This window comes from Palaemon carinicauda, chromosome 36 (assembly GCF_036898095.1).
Source record: "Palaemon carinicauda isolate YSFRI2023 chromosome 36, ASM3689809v2, whole genome shotgun sequence".
In the NCBI taxonomy this organism is placed as follows: Eukaryota; Metazoa; Arthropoda; class Malacostraca; order Decapoda; family Palaemonidae; genus Palaemon; species Palaemon carinicauda.
The window spans coordinates 69,014,886-69,040,804 of record NC_090760.1 but is presented as its reverse complement, the minus strand read 5'-3'; the positions used below and the strand labels follow the sequence as shown (position 1 = coordinate 69,040,804).

General features: G+C 36.6%; 1 protein-coding gene and 1 pseudogene across 1 annotated transcript in view; one reads left to right on the top strand and one right to left on the bottom strand.

The window, feature by feature from the left end:
• The window catches only part of LOC137628880 (uncharacterized), a 403,929-nt gene that overhangs the window by 222,562 nt on the left and 155,448 nt on the right, over positions 1-25,919 (top strand). The window lies entirely within an intron of this gene.
• Positions 7,575-23,005, bottom strand: LOC137628877 (uncharacterized; annotated as a pseudogene).

Below are 25,919 nucleotides of genomic sequence, written 5' to 3'. Positions count from 1 at the left end.
TATAGGTCCCCTAACGAAATCATTATATTTTTTCACGAATATTTTATAAAACTTATCTTAAGTTATTGCATAATTTTCATATTGTCTCCTCCGTTTTTAGTACCTTTATGCATTACAAAGCTATTCTGTTTTCATCATGGAAGTATTCAACCATTCCTTGACATAGTACAATAGATCAGACGCTCATATCTATTATATTTTGGCCGTTCCAAGACGCAAAAAAAAAAAAAAAAAAACAGTTTCTCTTCCCCAGCGAAAAGTCAAATTATGATAATAACGTAAAATTAAGGCTGAAAAAAGCTAAGGCGAAACATGTTAAAAAGCCCACAGCTAGTATGTTTCCGACAATGCTCTTGGGTTGATTTCCAGGAACCTACATCAGCTCGTGAACATGAGGCTGTCACCTCTCTGGCCATAACATTCCAAATTCCTATGACAAGAACTCTCTCGTCGTACCTCCCCTCCCCCTTCCCAACAAGAAAAGGAAACAAAAGGGAGTGACAGAGTATAGGTATGTATGTGGATATGATGTTCAAAACATTTATACACACACAATAATTTTTCCTTTGTCTACACACGCACCGAATAGTCTGTTATTCCTTTCACATTCTTCTCCATCATGAGGCTCAATACTACACAGTATTCTAGAAGTTTTAGTCTAGCTGTTACCAAGTTGTGGAATGATCTTCCTAATCGGGTAGCTGAATCAGTAGAACTTCATAAGTTCAAAGTTGCAGCAAATGTTTTTATGTTGACCAGGCTGACGTGAGTTTTTTTATAATTTATATATGACATATCTGTTTTTGACGTTGTTAATAGTTTATATAGGACATATCTGTTTTGACATTGTCACTGTTTTAGAATGATTTATTGTTAACTTGTTCTCATCATTTATTTATTTCCTTATTTCCTTACCTCACTGGGCTATTTTTCCCTATTGGAGCCCTTGAGCTTATAGCATCTTGCTTTTTCAACTAGGGTTGTAGCTTGGCTAGTAATAATAATAATAATAATAATAATAATAATAACACTGAGAGTACCAAACAATTATTTTTTGTTCAAGAGGTTAACTACTGCAATGTAATTGTTCAGTGACTACTTTCCTGTTGGTAAGGGTAAAAGAGACACTTTAGCTATGGTAAGCAGCTCTTATAGGAGGAGGACACTAAAAAATCAAACCATTGTTCTCTGGTCTTGGATAGTGCCATAGCCTCTGTACCATGGTCTACCACTGTCTTGGGTTAGAGTTCTCTTGCTTGAGGGTACAATCGAAAAATCTATTCTATCTTATTTCTCTTCCTCTTATTTTTTTTTTAAGTTTTTATAGTTAATATATGAAAGATCTATTTCAATGTTCTTACTGTTCTTAAGATATTTTAGGTTAATTTTTCATTACTTCTCTTGTAGTTCATTGATTATCTTATTTCCTTTCCTCATGATCTATTTTTCAATGTTGGAACCCTTGGGATTATAGTATCTTATTTTTCTATCTAGGAATGTAGCTTAACTATTAATAATGATATATATATATATATATATATATATATATATATATATATATTGATATATAGATATATATATATATATATATATGTATATATATGGATATATATATATATATATATATATATATATATATATATATATATATATATATATATATATATATGGATATATATATTTATGGATATATATATTTATGGATATATATATGGATATATATATATATGTATATGTGTATATATATGTATATGTATATATATATATATATATATATATATATATATATATATATATATATATATATATATGTGTGTGTGTGTGTGTGTGTATGTATGTATATATATATGGATATATACAGTATATATATATGCATATATATGGATATATATATATATATATATATATATATATATGTATGTATGTATATACTGTATATGGATATATATATATATATATATATATATATATATATATATATATATATATATATTTATATATATATGGATATATATATGTACATATATATACATATGTATATATATGGATATATATATAAGAATGTTTGGAGGATTGAAAGACGTGCACGTGTTTAGGGGTATGGCAAACGGTATGTCTGATCATTTTTTGGTGGAAGGAAAATTAGTTGTAGCAAAAGAGTGGGGGAATAGAGTAGGTGGATGTAAGAGGGAGGTAGTGAAGGTTGAAGAGTTAATAAAACCGGGGGTAAAAAGTAAATATCAGGAAAGGTTGAAAATGGCATATGACGAGGTGAGAGTAAGAGAAACTGGTAATTTAGAGGAGGAGTGGAAGTTAGTAAAAGAAAATTTTGTTGGGATTGCAAGTGATGTATGTGGCAAGAAGGTTGTTGGAGGGAGCATGAGGAAGGGCAGTGAATGGTGGAATGAAGGAGTGAAGGTAAAAGTGGAAGAGAAAAAGAGGGCTTTTGAAGAATGGCTGCAGAATAATAGTATAGAGAAGTATGAAAAATATAGAGAGAAAAATGTGGAAGTAAAGCGCAAGGTACGTGAGGCAAAGAGGGCAGCTGACCTGAGGTGGAGTCAGGGATTGGGTCAGTCATATGAAGAGAATAAGAAGAAGTTTTGGAAAGAAGTGAAGAGAGTAAGGAAGGCTGGCGGAAGAATTGAAGAGACAGTGAAAGATGGAAATGGAAGGTTGTTAAAAGGAGAGGAGGCAAGGAAAAGGTGGGCGGAATATTTTGAAAGTTTGCTGAATGTTGAGGATAATAGGGAGGCAGATATAATTGCTGTTCCAGGTGTTGAGGTGCCAGTGATGGGTGATGAGAATGAGAGAGAGATTACAATAGAGGAAGTGAGGAGAGCACTAGATGAAACGAGAGTAAGAAAAGCATCTGGTATGGATGGTGTGAAAGCTGAGATGTTGAAGGAAGGGGGTGTGACTGTACTTGAATGGTTGGTGAGATTGTTTAATGTGTGTTTTGTGTTGTCAATGGTACCAGTAGATTGGGTTTGTGCATGTATTGTACCACTATATAAGGGTAAGGGAGATGTGCATGAGTGTTGTAATTCAAGAGGTATTAGTTTGTTGAGTGTAGTTGGAAAAGTGTATGGTAGAGTATTGATTAATAGGATTAAGGATAAAACAGAGAATGCAATCTTGGAAGTACAGGGTGGTTTTAGAAGAGGTAGGGGTTGTATGAATCAGATTTTTACAGTTAGGCAGATATGCGAGAAATATTTAGCAAAAGGTAAGGAGGTGTATGTTGCGTTTATGGATCTGGAGAAAGCATATGATAGAGTTGATAGGGAAGCAATGTGGAATGTGATGAGGTTATATGGAGTTGGTGGAAGGTTGTTGCAAGCAGTGAAAAGTTTCTACAAAGGTAGTAAAGCATGTGTTAGAATAGGAAATGAAGTGAGTGATTGGTTTCCGGTGAGAGTGGGGCTGAGACAGGGATGTGTGATGTCGCCGTGGTTGTTTAACTTGTATGTTGATGGAGTGGTGAGAGAGGTGAATGCTCGAGTGCTTGGACGAGGATTAAAACTGGTAGGCGAGAATGACCATGAATGGGAGATAAATCAGTTGTTGTTTGCGGATGATACTGTACTGGTTGCAGACACAGAAGAGAAGCTTGACCGACTAGTGACAGAATTTGGAAGGGTGTGTGAGAGAAGGAAGTTGAGAGTTAATGTGGGTAAGAGTAAGGTTATGAGATGTACGAGAAGGGAAGGTGGTGCAAGGTTGAATGTCATGTTGAATGGAGAGTTACTTGAGGAGGTGGATCAGTTTAAGTACTTGGGGTCTGTTGTTGCAGCAAATGGTGGAGTGGAAGCAGATGTACGTCAGAGAGTGAATGAAGGTTGCAAAGTGTTGGGGGCAGTTAAGGGAGTAGTAAAAAAATAGAGGGTTGGGCATGAATGTAAAGAGAGTTCTATATGAGAAAGTGATTGTACCAACTGTGATGTATGGATCGGAGTTGTGGGGAATGAAAGTGACGGAGAGACAGAAATTGAATGTGTTTGAGATGAAGTGTCTAAGGAGTATGGCTGGTGTATCTCGAGTAGATAGGGTTAGGAACGAAGTGGTGAGGGAGAGAACGGGTGTAAGAAATGAGTTAGCGGCTAGAGTGGATATGAATGTGTTGAGGTGGTTTGGCCATGTTGAGAGAATGGAAAATGGTTGTCTGCTAAAGAAGGTGATTAATGCAAGAGTTGATGGGAGAAGTACAAGAGGAAGGCCAAGGTTTGGGTGGATGGATGGTGTGAAGAAAGCTCTGGGTGATAGGAGGATAGATGTGAGAGAGGCAAGAGAGCGTGCTAGAAATAGGAATGAATGGAGAGCGATTGTGACGCAGTTCCAGTAGGCCCTGCTGCTTCCTCCGGTGCCTTAGATGACCGCGGAGGTAGCAGCAGTAGGGGACTCAGCATTATGAAGCTTCATCTGTGGTGGAAATGTGGGAGGTTGGGCTGTGGCACCCTAGCAGTACAAGCTGAACTCGGTTGAGTCCCTGGTTAGGCTGAAGGAACGTAGAGAGTAGAGGTCCCCTTTTTGTTTTGTTTCATTGTTGGTGTCGGCTACCCCCCAAAATTGGGGGAAGTGCCTGGGTATATGTATGTATATATATATACATATATATATATATATATATATATATATATATATATATATATGTATATATATGGATATATATATATATATATATATATATATATATATATATATATATATATATATATATATATGGATATATATATATATATATATATATATATATATATATATATATATATATATATATATATATCACATATATTTCATCAGAGAGAGAGAGAGAGAGAGAGAGAGAGAGAGAGAGAGAGAGAGAGAGAGAGAGAGAGAGATTTCCTACCGTATCTCTGCATTTACAAATAATTCCCATTGTCTTGTTTCATTATACCTTCTGAAAATGCATTTTATATTTATTGCAAGATGCATAAGTAAATATAAAAGTATTGCCATTCCTATATGAGAAAAACTTCATCGTAAATTTATTCACATTACGATAAAAATGTATTATCTATCTTGGCTCTACAATTGCTCAATTATTTTCTTACAAAACAATTTCCTTTTATTTTAATTGTATTTTTTATTTGTATTATTTGTATTTTATTGATTAATTACATTATGATAGTTATTCACCTTTTCTTTGTATTCTAAATCTTTTTACTTTCGTTATGCATTACTTATTTATTACGGAAAATAGAAGAAAAAATCAGACTAATTTAGACCATCTTTTTCGCGAAGCATTTTACGATTTCATGCATAATTTTTGCTAACCATGCTTTGTGTGTTTATAAATAATTGTGATTGTCATGTATCATATATTATTTGAAGTCTTATTCTTTTTGTTTTTACAAGGAACAAAAATAAATGTAAAGTTATGAAATATTTTTATAAAAAAACTTTATTACAAATTCTATTACATATAATTAGAAATATATTTCCCTTTTATATGCTGTATAATTTCCTAATTTCGCTCCTAAAAATACCTATGTTTTATGTTTGTGTTACATAGAAAATGTATTGAGCTTTCCAATGCATATTTCAGTTTTTTTGCTTTCTTCATTCTCAATTTAGCTACGAAATAGCAACATAAGTATACTGACATACATCATTGCTTACAGTACAGATTTTGGCATTTTGTAATCAACTCCTGCTTACTACCAATCAAATATAGAGCAAAATCATTAATACAGCGTAACTAATCATTTATTTCTATCCAGATACCATATGAAATAAAGTCCTCTGACATAAATATTATATGTTTACTTCACATAATTATATTAAATTCTTTGCAATATTTTCACGTTTTCTGCGCTTTTTAGATACTTCTAAATATTGTAAGGATATTCTGCTTACATAATTAGTGTAATCATTTCCAAATATGATGCAATAAACTAGAAGTTCTTATCTGTTATATTTTGGCTGCGCAGAAAAGATTATCTCCATGGTTCTGTAAATTTTATCCCTGACCAGAAAGTCAAAACCCCAACAGCAGTTTTGTTGCTCTCAAGATCACTAAATTACCTGCTTTTCTTATAGCATTTCTACTGTCTTTTTACCAGCATTTATATGACATTTCTACTGCCATTTTTCCAGTGTTTTCTGCCTTTTTACCAGCATTCATATAGCATTTCTGCTGCCTTTTTGCCAGTATGTTCCCTGCCTTTTTACCAGCATTCATATGACATTATTATTATTAGAAAGCAATACTACGATAAAAAATATCATACTCGACCCCGAATATGTTATTAAGATACGTAAGACGATTGACAAAGTAACAATAAAGATACAGCAATGTCCTCATAACATTGTAGTAGGCCTAATTTTGCTTCCAATAGCATATCGGATGGAGAAAAAAAATTATACAGTGTAGAAGCTAGGCTATAATCACATGAAGAGTAACAATAATGAATGGAGTATGCAGATGCAGAAAAACATGAACAAAAACATGAATTCATGTTCAATAAACGCAAAATCATACATGAATAACCATACATGGCATATTGTGCACACAGTAAACAAAAGGCGTGAAATATTTGAAAATTCTATCGAGTGCAAATTCATTTTCCACCTGCTGCGTTTGTCTCATCTCTCAATTTATTCTCTGTTAGGTTCTTCAACTTGAAGGGTAACTGCACTTCTATTAAAAACCTGGATTAATCATTCTACAATAACACATCTTATAAGCTTTAATTTGTAAATATATTGATTCTCTTACCTAAGTAATCTTATTTGCATTATTATACTTTACTCGGTATTGAGAGAGAGAGAGAGAGAGAGAGAGAGAGAGAGAGAGAGAGAGGGTACTACTGCATCGTATAATGATTTACATTAACATAATCTTGTAATACAAAACCATGTCTCTCAGTTGTTGCCTATAATCTTATTAATAAAATATTCTTTTGTCAGTATGAGAGAGAGAGAGAGAGAGAGAGAGAGAGAGAGAGAGAGAGAGAGAGAGAGAGAACATCAGTCTGAACCGCCAGTACGATGTGCTTGCCTGCTGGGTGCTGGCTGCTGGATATAAAATGGCGTCCTGTTTTCCCGCTTCTGACGCCATCAACCCTGCTGATTCACACCTGACACTCACGCTCACGCCCGAGTCACGGTCAAGCTCTCACTCAGCTCATTTTACTGGTGTGTTCACATATGCCGCTCAAGCTCTCCTGAGCTCAGTTTGTTTTGTGTTGACATTGGTGAACCATGTGTGATTTTTCGGCTCTAGAATTAGCGGGTATAGCTATAGCGCTGGATGAGGAAGAGGGAGAGAGAAAAAGGAGGAGATTTAGGGTGCATCCTATGCTTGTGAAGAGTGAAGGAGAATATAACACTTTATATCCCCATCTTATAGATGACGAAGAAAAATTCTTTAATTGTTTCCGCATGCCAAAAGGGACATTCGAGTAGATTTTGTCCAAAATTGGATCAGATATAATGAAGGAAGACACCTATTTCAGAGAATCGATATCTTCAAGAGAAAGATTGGCTGTATGTTTAAGGTAGAAAAAAAAAACACAAAATTTATTAATGAATTTATTATCAAATATAATTATATTCGCAAATGCTATGCAAATATTCTGTCCATCTCTGGACTCAGTATAGGGCTAAATAAAAAAACGAACCTTCCTGTTTGAACTGAAAATAGAAATTTGCTTAAAAAGCAATAAAGTTTCATATACTGTTTTTTGCTTTGTTGACTCATCCCTGCAATGTTTAAATAAAAGAACAACTTTCATTCACGTCCTGCCCACACAAAGAGCTGACTGCGACTGAAAAAATGTTTTCACACCTTACACTCAAGCTCAAGCTCTTGCTCTCGCTCAAGTTTGAGCACGTTCAAAATATCTTTTGCTTTGATCGTGAGCTTGACTGTGACCATGACTGGAGTTGAGCGAAAATGATTGACTGGATGGTTTGAATACTCTGCCTGTTTATCATTAAAGAATATTTGAGCGCGATCAATTGCGTGCACGTGAGTGTGCGTGTGAGTGTCAGGTGTGAATCAGCCTTTTAGCACCATTTTACTTCCCTTTTGCCAGCATTTTTACTGGTCTTGGCCAGAATTTTAATGCCTTTTTAAGCGGCATTACTTTTCTTGTATTGCATTTATTTCATTGTTTCTTTTCCTCACAAGGCTATTTTACTGCTATTTCTAGTATTTTACTACTTATTTACCAGCATTTCTACTTCGTGTTAACCAGCAGTTTACAGCTCTATTATAACCAGAATCTTAATTGACCTTTGAACAGTATTTTATGGCCTTTACCAGCAAATATCTTTTTTACGAAAATATTACTATCCTTTTATCCAACATTTTATTGCATTTCCTCAGTAATTTTACTGATTTCTATCAAGATTTTCACTTCTTTTTCCATTTTTTTTACTACTTTTAACACCATTTTAATGCTATATTACCAAAACTTTTACTATTTTTTACAAATATTTCATAACTTTATCAGCATTTAACTGATATATCACCAAAATATTTTTTTAGATCCTCAAGATGATCGTTGGAGCCAGGCTGTAACACAAGATCCTTACAATTGTCTTTACAACTTGATGAATCTTGGAAGTCATTTCTTAAATCCTTAAGAGGATCCTTGAAGCCAGACTGTAATGTATATTTCCTTACAATTTACTTACAATTTAATGAGTTTTGCAAACAATTTCTTAAGTCCTCAAGAGAATCCTTGGAGCCAGGCAGTAACACAAAGATTCTTACAGTTCACCTACAACTTAATGAATTTTGGAAGATTTTCCTCAAGAAAATCCTTGGAACTAGTCTGTAACACAGATCCTTACAATTGACCTACAACTTAATGCATATCAGAAACCACTTCTAGAAAGCCATCCCTACCCCTGGGGGTCCTTGGCAGCCATTTCCTTCAATTCTCTCCTGAGTAACTTCCCTGTGGCATTCTTGGGCAAGGCATCCAGAAACCTAACGCCTCCTTTTAACTGCTTGTAGGGCGCCACCTTATCCTTCAAGTAGTTCATGATGTCCTCGGATGTGACCTCCGCCTTTTTAACTATGTAGGCCCTTGGTAACTCCCCCGCTCGCTCGTCCTCGACTCCTACCACGCCCACGTCTAGCACGGCAGGATGTTTGATAAGTTCTTCTTCCAGTTCGGAAGGAGAAACCTAGGGTTAGAAAAATAGCTGAAGGAAATACGTGACGATACCAATGAAATAGTAGACCTGATTTTTTATTTTTTTTGATATCTTAAAGTTGATTTAAATTCCCTGCTCACTTACAAAAAGTTCAGAATTATTATTTTCACCAACTTGAGTTTTAGACAATTACAAAACCAAGTCCTTTTATTGTATTAACTTAGAAATAGAATCAAATGTCTTAAAATCTCAAATTTTGGTATTTGATATATAGATTTTTCACAAGTTTTTTTTTTTATTCAAAGACCAGCTGCATCTTTGGATTATGGAACAGAAACATTTATAGAAAATAAAAAAGAATTTATCGTGCAAATTGGAAATCCTTTTCAGTTATTCTGAGCAAAACCATCTGTATATTCATTGCTCTTACAAAACCTGGTGCATATGTAGGAAAACCTCCCCAGTTGTACTTTAAAGTAAAGGTTATAAGAGACTGGATACCAAAGTGGAAAATAAATTGCTGGACTAGAGGTCTTGTAAAAGGCTGAAAAACAAGTGCAGCTATGGGTCGATGGATGCTTCAAAGATCCCTAAGTCATACATACAATATGCCACTTTAGGTGTAATGACAGTACCAAACTGCTACCTTTACAAGAGTACACTAACCTTACCTGAGATCTTATGACCTGCTTGGGTTCATCATTGACTTAGTGATCCTACCTGAGAGCCCTTGACCTTGATGAGCTCCTTGATCCGGTCCACGATGCTGAAAAATCCGTCCTCGTGAATCGCGACATCTCCTGTGTGGAGCCAGCCCTCGGAATCGATTGTCTCTGCCGTAGCTTGTGGGTTCTTGTGGTAATACGACATCATCTGCAAGGAAGAAGACGAGATTGAATAAAGGAAAGGGATCTACGGTAAAGCAGAAAGCCAAAAAATGGGTAAAACCTAGGGACAAATGGATGCTGCAAAGCCCCGTCAGTAATGCTTACAATATACATTGTATGGTGCACCGACAACAATATCCATCTCCTGGTAGTCCAGGCCTTTTAGGACATTCAAATTTTTTCAGAAAATACATCTTGTTTAGTTGAGTTCACAGTGATTGCTAATCTGTGGGTCCCCAGTTCAGCTATAAAAGATTAAAAATGATTTCTTTAATTAATTTAGTTTTAGTTCCAGCATCATCCCAAGAGATTTGCACTAGGAAGTTAGCTGGGCAAGCACAACCACAGGAGTAACCTCCCTAGTGAACAGTTATCCGAGGCGAGTTTCAATATGTCACTATGCAATTGCAAAGTAAACGTGTTACCTCTGTGCTAGTTCAGAGGCTATGATAAACAAAATACATATCCATATTTAACATCTGCAAGATTAGAAATGCATTGTATTAGGATTATCAGGAGTGAAAGATACTTACCGAGGGCGACCTAATGCACAGCTCTCCCCTCTGTCCTTCGGGCAGAGCCTCGCCAGTTTCAAGGTCGACCACCTTACCCTCCATGTTCGAAACCAACTTCCCGCAATACCCGATCCTCTCTTCATTCAAGGGAGTCATGTGCGTCCCTAGTGCTTCTGTCATTCCAAAGCCTGGGGGAAAGATGGAAAAGTTCATGAAAGGAGCTTTTGTTTGTTTTAAAAGCAGTATCATAACTTAAACTTGCTTTACCATAGGATGGAGCATCATTTGTGTTATACCCTGAAACACCCACTTCTTTAATTTGAAGCAATGCTTTATTCTAAAGTTTGATATGCTGCTATCTCTTCGAACATTACCTTAAGATTTTACATTCTTTTACCCTCTACCATTGTTCTTAGTTATATGATTTAAAACAAATTTCCCCTGGAAATTCTCTGTATTCTTGAAGACCCCACAACAATAAGGTAAAAGTAACAATAACATTGCATTCTGTTACCTACCTGGAAAAAAGTAGGGTAGGGCACCTTCTCCTTCAGTGTGATCCATGCCTTACCTTCACGGAACAAAATGGGGTTGGATGTTTTCTTTCAGCGCCATGTCTTACCTTCTTAGAACAAAATATGGTTGGGCATTTTCTCCTTCAGTGCCATGTCTTACCTTCCTTGGAAAAATTGGGGTTGGACGCTCTCTCCCTCAGCTCCATGTCTCATCTTTGTGGAACAAAACGGGGTTTGGTGTTTTCTTCAGCGCTATATCTTACATTCGTGGAACCAAATGAGCTTGGGCGCTTTCTTCTTCAGGGCCATGTCTTACCTTTCTGGAACAAAGTTGGGTTGGGCACTTCCTTATTCAGTGCCATGTCTTACCTTTGTGGAACAAAATGGGGTTGGGCATTTTCCTCTTCAGCGCCATGTCTTATCTTTTTGGGACAAAATGGGATTGGGTGCTTTCTCCTTCAGTGCCATGTCTTAACTTCCTAGAACAAAATGAGTTGGGCATTTTCTCCTTCAACACCATGTCTTACCTTCCTGGAACAAAATAAGTTTGGGCCCTTTCTCCTTCAGTGTCATGTTTTACCTTCCTGGAACAAAGTGGGGTTGATTACTTTCTCCTTCAGCGCCATGTCTTACTCTTTGGAACAGAATGGGGTTGGTTGCTTTCTTCTTCAGAGCCATGTCTTACCTTTCTGGAACAAAATGGTGTTGGTCGTTTTATCCTTCAGCACCAAGTCTTACCTTCTTGGAACAAAATGGGGTTGGGCACTTTTTCATTCAGCTCCATGTCTTACCTTTCTGTTACAAAATGGGGTTGGCACTTTCTCCTTCAGTGAAAAGTCTTACCTTCGTAGAACAAAATGGGGTTGGGCATTTTCTAGTTTTCAGTGCCATGTCTTACCTTCCTGGAACAAAATGTGTTTGGTGTTATCTCCTTCAGCACCATGTCCTACCTTCCTGGACAAAATGGGGTGGGGCACTTTCTTCTTTAGCACCATGTTTTACCTTCTTGGAACAAAATGGGGCTGGGTGCTTTCTCCTTCAGTGCCATATCTTACTTTCCTGGAACCAAATGGGGCTGGCACTTTCTCCATCAGTTCCATGTCGTTCCTTCTTGGAACAAAATGGGGTTAGGCACTTTCTCCTTCAGCACCATGTCTTACCTTTCCTGAACAAAATGGGGTTGTCACTTTCTCCTTCAGTGCCATGTCTTACCTTCCTGGAACAAAATGGGGTTTGGAGCTTTTTCCTTCAGCGCCACAGCACTGGAGGGAGGTACAGGTGCAGCTGCACACATAGCGCATCGCATACTGGTCAAGTCCTCAGAGGTCACAGCTGGAGACTTTATCAAAAAGTTGAGCATCGGAGGTACCAGGTGGACCACCTCGACCTAAAATTAATATGTTATTTGAGCAACCCTTCAATCTCAATTGATATGAACAACTTAATTGAAGATAGCCATTAAACAGAATACTTCAATTACCTTTTGGTTCTGACTGATGGAAACTTAATGAAATTAAAGTTCAAATTAACTATAAAATCATAATTACTTTAACATTCTAATTCACTGAATCTCAATTACCTTGTGGTATGAATCATACTAAAAAATTCAAAGTTGCATTGTGGTACCCATTACAGTAATAACCACATTTATCTTGAGGTCATAAAGGTAGAGAAAATTCAGATTGCTTTACAGGCCCAGTGACACTGAAAATAATTGTTTCTTGAATTATTTTGCATTAAAAACTAAATTACCTTATGGTTTTGGGTTAATTTTAGATTATCTTAAGGTCCCCCCTCCCTAATAGAAGACCAAATGACCTTATAGTCGAATTCACCCAGAAAGAATTTCAATTAAATTAATTCTATCATTGGAATTGAAATAAAAACTCAAATTACCATATGATCCCAATTGATTTTGATATTGCAGTCATTATGTCCAAATTACACTCAAAATTCTGTTAACATTGTGGTTCAAATGATACTGAAGGCCCTAATTCTATCAGGTCCCTGAATTAATCTTGTAATTTTTGTTATCTTGTGGACCCTATCACACACCAAATACATTACGTAATGCCTTGTGATCCCAATCACACTCAATCTTAATAACTTATAGCCCCCAATTACTGTTAAAAAATTATAATTACCAAGTGGTCCTCCCTCCAGGCCCCCAATTACTGTTAAAATTTTATAATTACCTAGTGGTCCTCCCTCCAGGTCCCCAATTACTGTTAAAAATTTATAATTACCTAGTGGTCCTCCCTCCAGGTCCCCAATTACTGTTAAAAATTTATAATTACCATGTGGTCCTCCCTCCAAAATAAATCCTCTTGCAAATTTTTGCTTATCAAATAGTCCAAAATACACTGAAAACCCGTATTACCTTGAAGTCCCTTATGATCCTGATGAAGTCTTGGGGCGTGAAGGCAGGTAAGGACACTGTCTTGGCACCCACGTACAGGTTGAACATATTTATGACGTGTCCCGTAGATGTGGTAGAAGGGCATGATGCCCAGGATGTTCTCTTGGTACTCAGCTAAGTATTTTTAATAATAATGTTAATAATGAAATTAATATATTCTTTATTACTCATTTGCAATATAAATGCTGCATAAGAAAAGTATCTTAAAATATTTGTTTCCGCATGTTACGCGATAAGAAAAACATGATAATATTGTACTGAAGCGCTATATGTAGCTATTGTAAAATATCTAATAGAAATTGAAAAGGTCCGTCAACTGCGAGTAGCCTCCCGACATTGAAATTACTATTATAGCCTGTACAGGATTATAGCCTTCAGGAGACCACACAGTGACGCCCCCATAGAATCGTCGCCAGCGGCGGACCACACCCATTGCCCCAATTTAGCTATGCTACTGCCCCTCTCTATCTCTGTCTGTCTGTCTCTCTCTCTCTCACCTGTGGTCTCCTTGTAGGCAAAGATATTGGGCTGTGTGAACATGACCATGTTATTAGTAAAAGCCCGGTGGGAGAGTGCCACGCCTTTCGGCTTCCCTGTGGTGCCACTCGAGTACAGCATCATGGCGATGGATTCTGGATGCATCTGGGACATTGAGAGGAGTAACTTGAATGAGGTTTATTATTAGTGTTGATGAAACTACAGTCTATGAAATACTACAGATCAGAGGGTTGGCGATAATGCTTGGAATATTTTATGTCAAATTGATTCATTGCTTGGAATTTATATGATGAGGTAAAGCGAGATTCTGTGAATTGCTGAGTAGATATGAGAAAAATATTGAAGGGTTATTTTAAGTAGAGATTAAAATAAGCGAGAAATTCTCGATATGTTGAATGACGTTGAAAGAATTTTGGAATAATGGATTAAATCTCTGAAATGTAACTGAATTGAGTTTAAATAAATCAAGATAATAGCAAGAAAATATTTTTTTTTTCAAATATACTATATAAAAAAGATCTTACATAATGCTATTAAGATTTATTATAAGAAATAATTATAAATCGTAATGTGCAATGGTGGTCATTAATTTAAAGAAAAATTAATAAATAAATGAAAAAAAGATGAAACACCAATAAAAAAAAGTGAAAAATAGAAATATTTTATTCATATATGTGGAAACAAAATATACACTAAAATATTTGTGTATATATATATATATATATATATATATATATATATATATATGTGTGTGTGTGTGTGTGTGTGTGTGTGTGTGTGTGTGTGTGTGTGTGTGTATACAGGCATATCCTCACCTCTGCGACTTCAGCAAAAGGTTTACTGTCATCTTCAATGATTTCTTGAAAATTGGGGCTGCCGAATTCGGACGGGCCATTGACGAAGACAGGAATCTGAAGATTTAACTTTGTCAGAACCTGACGAAGGAGTCGCTCCATCGAGGGGTCCACAACCACCAATTCGGCATCGCAGTCTTCGATCTGTCTATAAGCTTCGTCTGGTGGAGAGAAAATAGATTTAGCAAGATACCTTAAGGTAAAAATTAACACAGACTATAAGAGTGTATGCGTATATTAGTGTTTATAGGTATGCATACACAATTATACCCGAGTGTGTGGTGTCAAAATGGGGGAGGAGACAGGAAATGGCGACTCGTGCCTATTTTATAGAACTGTTTTACTAATGACTAATACGTCAAGATCTCTGCTCATGTGTAGATATTACAAAAGATGTTACACAATGAGCATTAAGGCCTCGGTTAAGCTTAAAAGATGTTTAAGGTTAAAACAGGTTGAATTTGTCTAGCTATCACGATCCTGGATGTACACCATATCTTCGTATATATAGCTGCATCCACACATGAAGTGATTTGGGGTTTCTAGCAGAAGCTAAAGAATGGATTTTGAAAATTCATGAATTGAATCTGGTGGGAGAAGTATGGATACATTTTATAGAAATCCAGGATAGTAGGTTGCTATTCGGATGTTATGAATTGCAGATGAAGAGAGAGTCAGAGATGAAAATTACAGGACTCTAACCAAATTCTCACTCATCTAGCATTAAACTATTCACAAGACAGACACACACACACACACACTCTCTCTCTCTCTCTCTCTCTCTCTCTCTCTCTCTCTCTCTCTCTCTCTCTCTCTCTCTAACTCACCAGCAGTATAGTTGTGGTTTATGGTGGTGATCATACCCCCGACGGCCATTGTGCCCAAAACGACGATCGGAAATTCGGGGCCATTTTGGCAATAGATGACTACATTCTTCCGTGATACAGAGGGCAAGACCTTGTTGACTACGGCGCCCCACCGGAGGGCACGGTCGATCATACCACCGTATGTGTATTTACGCCCTGTGATCCCACATTCCTGGTAAAGATAAAGAATGAGTTATTAACTTTACTGTGAAAATGATAACATCAATTATGTTAGAAATATAGGAAAAAATTAACACCTTCAGATTGGGGTCTTTCCTCTCCCACAGATTCCCATACTCACTATGGCATCCATTGTTGACCAATTCTTTGCCCTGCTAAAGAGCAAGTCGGGAACAGTGGCATTGGGCAGTTCGACAGAAGGAAATGGACTGTAGACCCCATTTTTCTCTTTCCTGGGAAATAAATGAAAGAACTAACATGCAAATAAGTAAATACGCAAGACTAGTGCAAATATAAGTGTTAACTCAATCGTAAAAATAATTGCTTCAATGACATACATACATATATATATATATATATATATATATATATATATATATATATATATATATATATATATATATATATATATATATATGCCCCTCTCTGAGCGGGGGTACCTTAACAAGGTGAAAAGGTTTGTGTATTGCCATGATGAGGAAACCTGTATTGAGTCAGGGCCACGCATACTAGGTTGGTTTGAGCGATCAGAAAGTCTCCCACCATCACCAATCTGCAACTGGCCAGTGTTGTGATGAAAACTAGCCAAACCCCAGACATGAATAAGGACATGTCTAAGGCATTTGTCCTGCAGTGGACTAGAAATGACTGAGTTTATTGTTGTTAACCGTATTATGAAAATTAATGAAAACCGGGATTAGATGAAAATAAGATGGAATCAAAGAATGGGAGGCACAAAAATCTGATCTATGCCCTTCTAGTCAATCTCAATTAATTACCCGCACAAGACGAATTGGAAACAAGTAATGGTTAGTAAGCACAGCTATTACTAGAAGACGTATGTTCACACTTGACACAAATGAATTTATGAGAATTCGAGGGAATTTACGAAACCTTATGAGAATTTGGCTGGTTGCATTTTCACAAAAAGTGTAGTCCATTTTCTCTAAAATAACAAATGTGGAAGTAATTTGGATTTTTTCTAACGATGCAAACCTTCGTTTTTATGTAGGAGAGATGATTCAATGTGAGCAAGATGTTAATGACCCTCTTCTAGTTAGCGGAGATTAGACCAGCCACCCCGCTCACACACTTATCCAGTAGCTACTCTACACTTTTGATTGCTGGTGACTTCTAGGGGGAAGGTGATGGCCATCCTCCTGAGTTATCAATACATATGTTTCGCCACTAGGCACAAAAACCTCTCTGACAGAGGAGATGCTAGATAACCACCATGTGTGTTGTAGGGATGAGACTTTTGTAAAAATTTTGCCATGTGGTTATTGAAGAAGGTTGTGTAAGGGAAGAAGCTCCCCAGGGACCTCTGTCAGCAGAATTAGAATTTATTCTGCTTGCTGCCACAGTGGGGCTATGAGAGTCATTGATAGATTGTATGATGATCTCACCTTGTTGAGGAGAATGCACACAACTAAATTGTCCCATGGGTGTTGAAAGGCATCCTTGAATGCCACCTGTTGGTTTGGTACTGCCGAGTAGTACACCAGAAGCTTCTGGTTGAGAGACGGCGTGAACAGGGTATTAGTGGCGGACCACAGAAAGTTGTGAGTTTATTGGATATCCGGGGATATAAAGACCATTTTGAACCAATTATCTTAGTCTTCCTGCTTGGATAGTCTGCCAGAATGTCCTTCTTGCCTGGAATGAACCAGGCTGACAGGGAAATCGTGCTGTTTTTGTCTATTGCAGAATCTTGATAGCAAAATGGCATAGCTGCCATGAAAAAGTATCTCTTTGCTTGTGTAGGTATGCTACCACTGTCGTGTTTTTGTTAATCAACACTATGAAGTGGCCTGAAAGCAGCTGTTGAAAGTGCTGAGGAGCTACGAAGGCTGCCTTCAATTCCAGGAGGTTTATGTGGCATTGCCGATTGGAGTCTGACAAGTCCAGAGGCCATGTGCAGTAACGGGTGGTCCCCCCCCCACCCTCCTTTTGATGTATCCGTGGAGAGCATCAAATCCAGGGAACGAGAAACAAGATCTACCCATTTGAGAGGGTTGGAATCTATTATCTACTAACTCAAGTCTTTCTTCTGCTCTGACTTCACCGGAATAAGCAACTCCGGATGGACCCTACTCTGAGACCAGGTCTTAATATGGTTAAAAACAAATAAAATAAAAAAAATCCTGGTTTGTACAGTAGTATCATGTTTGCCTAGGATTCACATGGTAGCAGATCGATCCCCACCCAGGACCGTGAGTTTAAGCTGTTTACTTGGGAGGCCACTGCTGTTGCTGGGCACTGCAGTGGGGGTTTGGGCTTGCCTGACTGATGTTCTGTTGATGAAACTGGAACTGAAACCAGACACCTTTACCTACCATTGAAGTAACTGAATGCGAAGGTGGCCATTGGGGACCAGCTTCAAGGACGTTGGGTGCCCCAATAGTCGTTGCCACAGGTGGGCTTGTAGAGAGCCTTGTGACAGAAAGGAATAAGCCACTTCCTTCAATCTTTTGATTCTGCGCTGTGATGGGAAAACTTTTCCTAATCAGGTGTTTATTTGTATACCTGGATATACCAAATTTTAAAATGGTTGCATACAAGCCCTCTCGAAGTTTACCATGACCCCCAGGCTGAAGCAAAATTTAAGGAACCTGTCTCAGTGGAGAAGTGTCTACCGAGTCTGCTAGAATCAACCAGTCATCTAGATAACGAAGGAGACAAATGCCATTGGCATTGGTCCAGATTAGAATTAGGGTGAACACTGGGCTATGCTCACTGTTGCACGAACACTTGCAAGAGAGCTCACAAAGGGTTTACCAAAAGCTTGCACCTCGTGCTTGTCCTGTTGAGAATGAGTGCATTTGTATGGTGGCAACCAAGGGAAGGCTGGTTTGGTAGGAAACGATTGCAGATGTTGCAATGCATCACCTAACCAAACAGGCAGAACTCCCAAAGAAGTACTCGCCCAAGGTGAGAGCCCGGAATGCTGCACGCTCGTGATACTCGCAGAAGCTCTCGATAACAATGTGGCATGGTTGAAAGCACCCTTGGCAGTGGGAAGTTTAGCTCTGGAAAGCTAGTGCATGGCAGAGACCACTCGAGCGAGATGACCTCTTGTGGTGACGAGCATCTGCCAAAGGACCGCAAATGGACGGCATGCTCATTAGAATGAGGTTTACAAGGAACTTCAGGCTGAGCGGACCCAGCATGCACTCTCACTCCACAGGGTGAGTATGCTTGGCTAAAATTATGGCGAGAACCAGCCTGCAGTTTCTCAGGTAGGCAATAAACTGCAAAGGATGTGTCCACTAAAGGCATAATACTGGCTGAAAGGAACTCCCCTCCTGCAGCTCGGTTGGGGGGTGGGGAGTGGCAAGGGTCGAGGTCAATCCCTGCAGAGGCAGATGTGCGCTCCTACTGTGCCCCTAGTGTCAATATCTCCAAAAGTAGTTACTTAGTGCAGGGAACCTGAAAGCCTCAAGGAAGGCCACAGGGGAAGCTGTCGTTACTTTTCTAAGGGAAGCCATGGGTCCTGGCCAAAAGGTTGTCTAAGGGTTAAATGACCATTGCTCTAGTTCAATAGGTCTCTGTAGGAAACTGAACAGGAAAAGGCAGACGGGAGAGTACTAGCCACAGGAGAAAACTCTGGATTTCTTCGACTTCAAAGATGAACCCGAAGGCAAAGAATCCCTATTAGGTGTTTTTCTCCTTATGTCTATTGTACATGTACCACAACCAATAGAAGGATGGCCACTCATGACACGCATCATAGGAAAATCCTCATTGCAGGAGTGTCGTCTGTATGAAGGGTAAAGCCGGTGAGGATCCGTCTCCTTGGCCGACAAATGTGCTGCAAGAACGGCCTGATATGCCAGAATAAAGCCACATGATTGCAGCCAGTGAATTAGGTAAGGTACACCAGGAAAGGGCGATATTGAATGTCTGCGCTCAATCATAGTCAAATCAAAAGTGAAGAATAGCTAATATCAATGGGCGAGTGTGTGAGACTGTGCGTGGTGTTTAGGCTACCCCCGCTACCCCACTAACAAGCGGAGGGTCATTGACACCTCACGATAAAGTTTTTTTGGCTAAACCAGCTCAGTCTTGATTTAATCATCTTTCCTACTTAAAGAAGAAAGTTGTAACGGAACAAAGATTAATTGTGACTGTAATTCATTTCTTCAAGAAATTCTAGGTCGTTTTAACTACCCGTAAATACTTTTCGTTTCATCCATAATTTCTCCATTTGAAACTGGTCCTGCATTTTAAAATTTTGGGCCAATTCTGCCAAAGATCCCGTAATTTGGTTATTCTTGAGCCTTCAGAGAAAGCCGCATAGCAATCATTAGATTCTTTCATTACAGGCCAGATAGATAGAAACTAATAATTCTTCCTGAAATAGAAATAGGATAAACTTACGTGCCTGGGGATCCCGCAGTGTGTATAGAAGCAGATCTACGTAGGCCTATGGTGCTCCTCCTGAGAATGTTCGCCCCAATGTGAACCGATTTCATTGTAGCAGTTGGATGTTAAACTGAAAGTTCAAAAAGGATTTATTTCCATTGGTGGATTCACTATAGCGTCTCTGCTGACATCAGCATATTTAAGTATAAGATGCTTGGAATTAATATTATTATTATTAGCTAAGCTACAACCCTAGTTGGAAAAGCAGGATGTTATAAACCCAAGGGCTCTAAAAAAATATCCAGTGAGAAAAGGAAATAAGGGAATATATAAACTAAACGAGAAGCAATGAACAATGAAAATATATTAAGAACAGTAACAACGTTAAAATAACTAATATAATTATAAACTAAAAAATGGGGAAGCCGTAGGACCTAATCTAATATCAAACAATTAGTAAGATCCTTATCACTTAAACACCGGCCTCACTTAAGTACACAAACAGATAACAGTATCTGACTGGACTCAACTAATGTGGGTACAAACGAGTTTCTTCGTATGATATATCTTTTCCATTGGACAAACGGAAAGGTTAAAAGGCAAATCCTTACTTTATTATTATTATTATTAGTAGTAGTAGTTGTTGTTGTTGTTGTTGTAGTAGTAGTAGTAGTAGTAGTAGTAGTAGTAGTAGTAGTAGTAGATGCTAAGCTACAACCCTAGTTGGAAAAGCAGGGTGCCATAAGCCCGAGGTCTCCAACAAGGTAAATAGCCAATTGAGGAAAGGAAATTAGAGAAGTAATTAAAAATTAAAATATAATATTTTAAGAAGTTAACTTTCTATTTATCTAATACCTTTAGTAATTGACTAGGCCTACTCTTTCATTTATAGATTCGTGTTTTAAGGTCAGTGGGTCGAGCCCAGACTAGCAGCTCACCAGTTGGCCAAGGTTGGATCTAGCTAAACGGCATATACTGGAGCTGATTTACCCCTTTTAATACAGCTGTGGATGAACTGCTATTAAATGATTTACGGTCCTTCGGTATTGAAGATCATGCCTTTGAGTACCTTAAAGACTATACTTGACTGACATAAACTGCTGTGTGCAAATTAGACATTCTTATTCATCATATGAACCTTTAAACCGAGGGGTACTCCAGAGGAGTGTTCTGGGCCTAATCTTTTTCTGTATCTAGACTATCGGTTTGTCAAACTAATACAGAGGCATTTACAAACCACACTGAAACTTAACATACAAAATACGCAAAGCTTGTATATATCTATCTATCTATCTATCTATCTATGTATATACATTTATATATACAGTATATATTATATATATACTTATATATACATTTATACATATATATTAATATATATATGTGTGTATATATATATATATATATATATATATATATATATATATATATATATATATATACTGTATATATACATACATATATATACATTTATATATATTACATTTATATAGATATTTATATGTATATATATACATATATATAAGAATTTTATATATATATATATATATATATATATATATATATATATATATATACTTAGCTAATAATAATAATAATATTGATAATGAAAATAGACCACATCTTCATCTCTTATGCCTATTCATTGCTACAATCAAAATAGATAGTAAACTGATTCTATCATTCACAACCACTTTAAGCAAAGATAAACAATATTGTATACTCTTCTGTATACAGAGATCAAATACACATCTCTTGAAATATTCACCCTCAAATAAACGTAAATAAACTACTGTAATTATACAGTCTTCCTCACGATAAAACAGTCGTTCATTACACTAATTCTCTCTCTCTCTCTCTCTCTCTCTCTCTCTCTCTCTCTCTCTCTCTCTCTCTCTCAATATATCTTATTTATTCACTGTTCATTTTTTTTTCTTTTTTATTTACCATTCCTGACCACACCACAAGTTCTACTCTATATAACCTGAAATGCCCTTCTTTATTATTATTATTATTATTATTATTATTATTATTATTATTATTATTATTATTATTATTATTATTATTATCCCATAATTTTATTTGGCTATAAAGCCATACAACTGTATTCATCATTACTGTCACTATAGATAGATTATACTTTCTCGAGTGTCATTATAATATACATGTAATGTGTAGGCCTACCACTATCTCCGTAGTAATTCAACGTTCGACATTTACACATCATAATAATAGGCCCATATATCTTACGCCTTCATTTCATTGGCTATCAACTTATTCTTATAGTTTGTTGAAATATCTTATGATATATTATTGCTTCATCTTATCGCATATTTTTAGATATTCCAAGTTTTTCCAACTTTTTCAAATTGTGGTAACTTTTAAACTTAGGCCTATGTAGTCACGTGTATCCTACTATTTTTGTTTTCAATTTTTTGGTGGTACAATTCACTAATAGATAATTTCATCAATTCTCATTTTCAAATACTTTTCGTATAGATAGAGTAACAAAATACACTTCTTGTTGATAAACTGATTCACACGAATTCATTGAAGGTAGGCCTATCCATATATAATCAATTGAAATTTATTCATTCCTTGCAGTCGGTAAAGCAGGCGATGGTAAAATAACACAATATAATAAAATCGGTGAAATGAAAAGACCAACTGGTATCGAAAACTAGAATTAAAAACCTACGAAATGAACAGATAACAAAACTAGGCCTAAGTATCTCACCTGACGGAACTTTACATGAAGTGGAATGATAAAGGCCTACTTATTACTATCAGCTCTTCTAGGAGAAGGACACTCCAAAATCAAACCTATGTTCTCTAGTCTTGGGTAGTGCCATAGCCTCTGTACCATGGTCTTCCACTGTCTCTTGGGTTAGAGTTCTCTTGCTTGAGGGTACACTCGGGCACACTATTCTATCTTATTTCTCTTCCTCTTGCTTTGTGTAAGTTTTATATAGATTATACAGAAAATCTGTATTTAAATGTTACTGTTTCTGAAATACTTTAATTTTTCTTCTTTCCTTTTCTCACTGGGCTATTTTCCCTGTTGGAGCCCCTGGTTCTTATAGCATCCTGCTTTTCCAACTAGGGTTGTAGCTTAGCAAATAATAATAATAATAATAATAATAATAATCAGAGAATAATAAAAAAAAAACACTATTAAAATACGGTTCCTTACAACACAACCACTCGCGAACAGCCATTACTAGACTGATCCTGGTAGCTGGTAGCAGGTGGGTTCAGCCAAAGGCTCGAAGCATGCCCTCTTTCTTCAAGGTCGAGTGGTATCGAGTTGTCAAGTTGTGATAAAGTTGGTTAAAACTGCTCGATTTGGATTTGATTACATACATTTTTATTCATAAAATCATTATCTTCTCCGTAGGTCATAGTTTATCCTTATCGATGATTAAGATTTGTGGGTTTAAATTGCTTTTATCTTCTCCTCAGATAATTTTCAAGCAGCTCTAAAGAGAGAGAGAGAGAGATAGAGAGAGAGACTCGTGAGTTCTCATACCTTACCCTTTCTGAGTGAAGGATAGCTTAACGTGGTGAAATGTTTTGTGCAGCGCCATGATCAATTATAGTCAGGGCCACCCGTACTAGGAAGGTTTGCTGAGAACGATCAGAGTAGACTCACACCATTCCTAATCCGCACTGGCCAGCATTTTTACAGTCCTTTTAGTTTCATTTTTACTGTTTATGGCATTTTTTTTTTTTACTATTTTTAGCTGTATTTACTGTTTTATGTTGCTTTATCCGTCTTTGTGTTTGCATTTTTACTGCACTTAACTGCAATTTTACTAACTTCACATTTTACTGACATAAATGCCTTTTTTTTTTTTTACCTAAATCTTTCATGGCTTTTATCAATATTTAACCAACTTTTACCTCCCTTTTTACTATCCTTTGCCAATTTATTTACTGTGGCCTGATTGGTAATGTCTCTGCCTAGTGTTTGCCAGTCGGGAGTTCGAGTCATTAGTGCCATTAGTGTCTGCAACCTTACCATCCTTGTGAGCTAAGGTGGGGGGTTTGGGGGAGCCTATAGGTCTATCTGTTGAGTCATCAGCAGCCACTGCCTGCCCCTCCCTGGTCCTAGCTTGGGTGGAGAGGAGGCTTGGGCGCTGATCATATAATATATGGTCAGTCTCTAGGGCAATGTCACTGTCCCTTGCCTCTGCCATTCATGAGCGATCTTTAAACCTTTTGCGGGATGTTTTACCAACATATTCACTGACATTTTGATACGATTTTATTGACAGCTTTTCCTATTCATCAGTATTTTTCTGTGAAAATTCTATGAACAGTAAGTTCTGTTTTATTCTGTCAATAGCAACGTGATACGTGAAAGATGACACAACATTGGTCAATGATGACATCATCATTGAGAGCGCTAATTGGCTATTGCAAATATTCACGGTTTTTACTACAGACTTATAGCCTATATTATTCTATGTCTCCCATTTCTTCAAATACAATAACATAAATTAAAGTTTCCATTTTGTTACGTTATTCGCTTATAATTATAAATCGTGAACAAGAGCAATCGGAGATTGGTGACCTCCCCCACAGGTTAATGGAGTCGTCCATGGCCGAAAATCTATCTATACGTGGTGGAAATTTCGTCAAAATCCGTCAAAGTGGTTCTGATGCAATCCTATCCACTGACAGACAAAGACAAGTAAATGAATATATTAATCGACTGGATTTTAAAACTTCCATGGTGGAAGTCATAATGGGTTAAGTAACCTCATACTATTATCAGGAGATCAAATAATTTGAACGTTTTTGTAGTTTATAACAGTTGCCAGTTTCTCCATTCAAGAACACAGCATTTATGCTAACTTACTTGACTTTTTTTACTACTTAATTGATATCTTTATTAAATCCGTAAAAGATAATTACACATTACCTTGATATGTTTTATTAAAAACATTTCTGAAGGCTAATTTGTTGATTTTAAAGAATAGATATTAGCAATGATATCCATATTTATTGTGGGGTTGGGGTGGTGCATACAAAATTCCATACACAAGTTAAAGGGTATTAAGTTTCCAACTCTTATGTTGTTTAAATTATTTTATATTCGTCTCAATTTCATAATAGTATTTTATCACTCACATAAGTAATCTTAGATATATTGTTCACTGTCTAATCAACGTTAGGAAGAATGAGGTTATTAACTTTATTTCAAATTGAGCAAAAATATGAACTTCTCTACACAACATTCTCCAGAGTTAGCAGAGTTTGTTTCTATAAAATAAAATAAAAAAGTTTGCTAAGCAACCGTTGCTATATATTGCTGTTTGGTATTGGTCAAAATCTTGAATCACTATTTTGCAGTTTTCTTCATAAATTCATGTGTACACACACACACACACACACACACACACACACACATATATATATATATATATATATATATATATATATATATATATATATATATATATATATATATATATATATACTGTGTATATATATATATATATATATATATATATATATATATATATATATATATATATATATATATATATATTCTTACGGAGCTGGTCTAGTGTAGAGTAAATACAATAGTTTATTCATGATTTATTTCATCTATATTTTATCTGTGCATTGAAAAGAGGATAGCCACCCTGTAAAATGAGCTCCTCTCATGTAGATGTA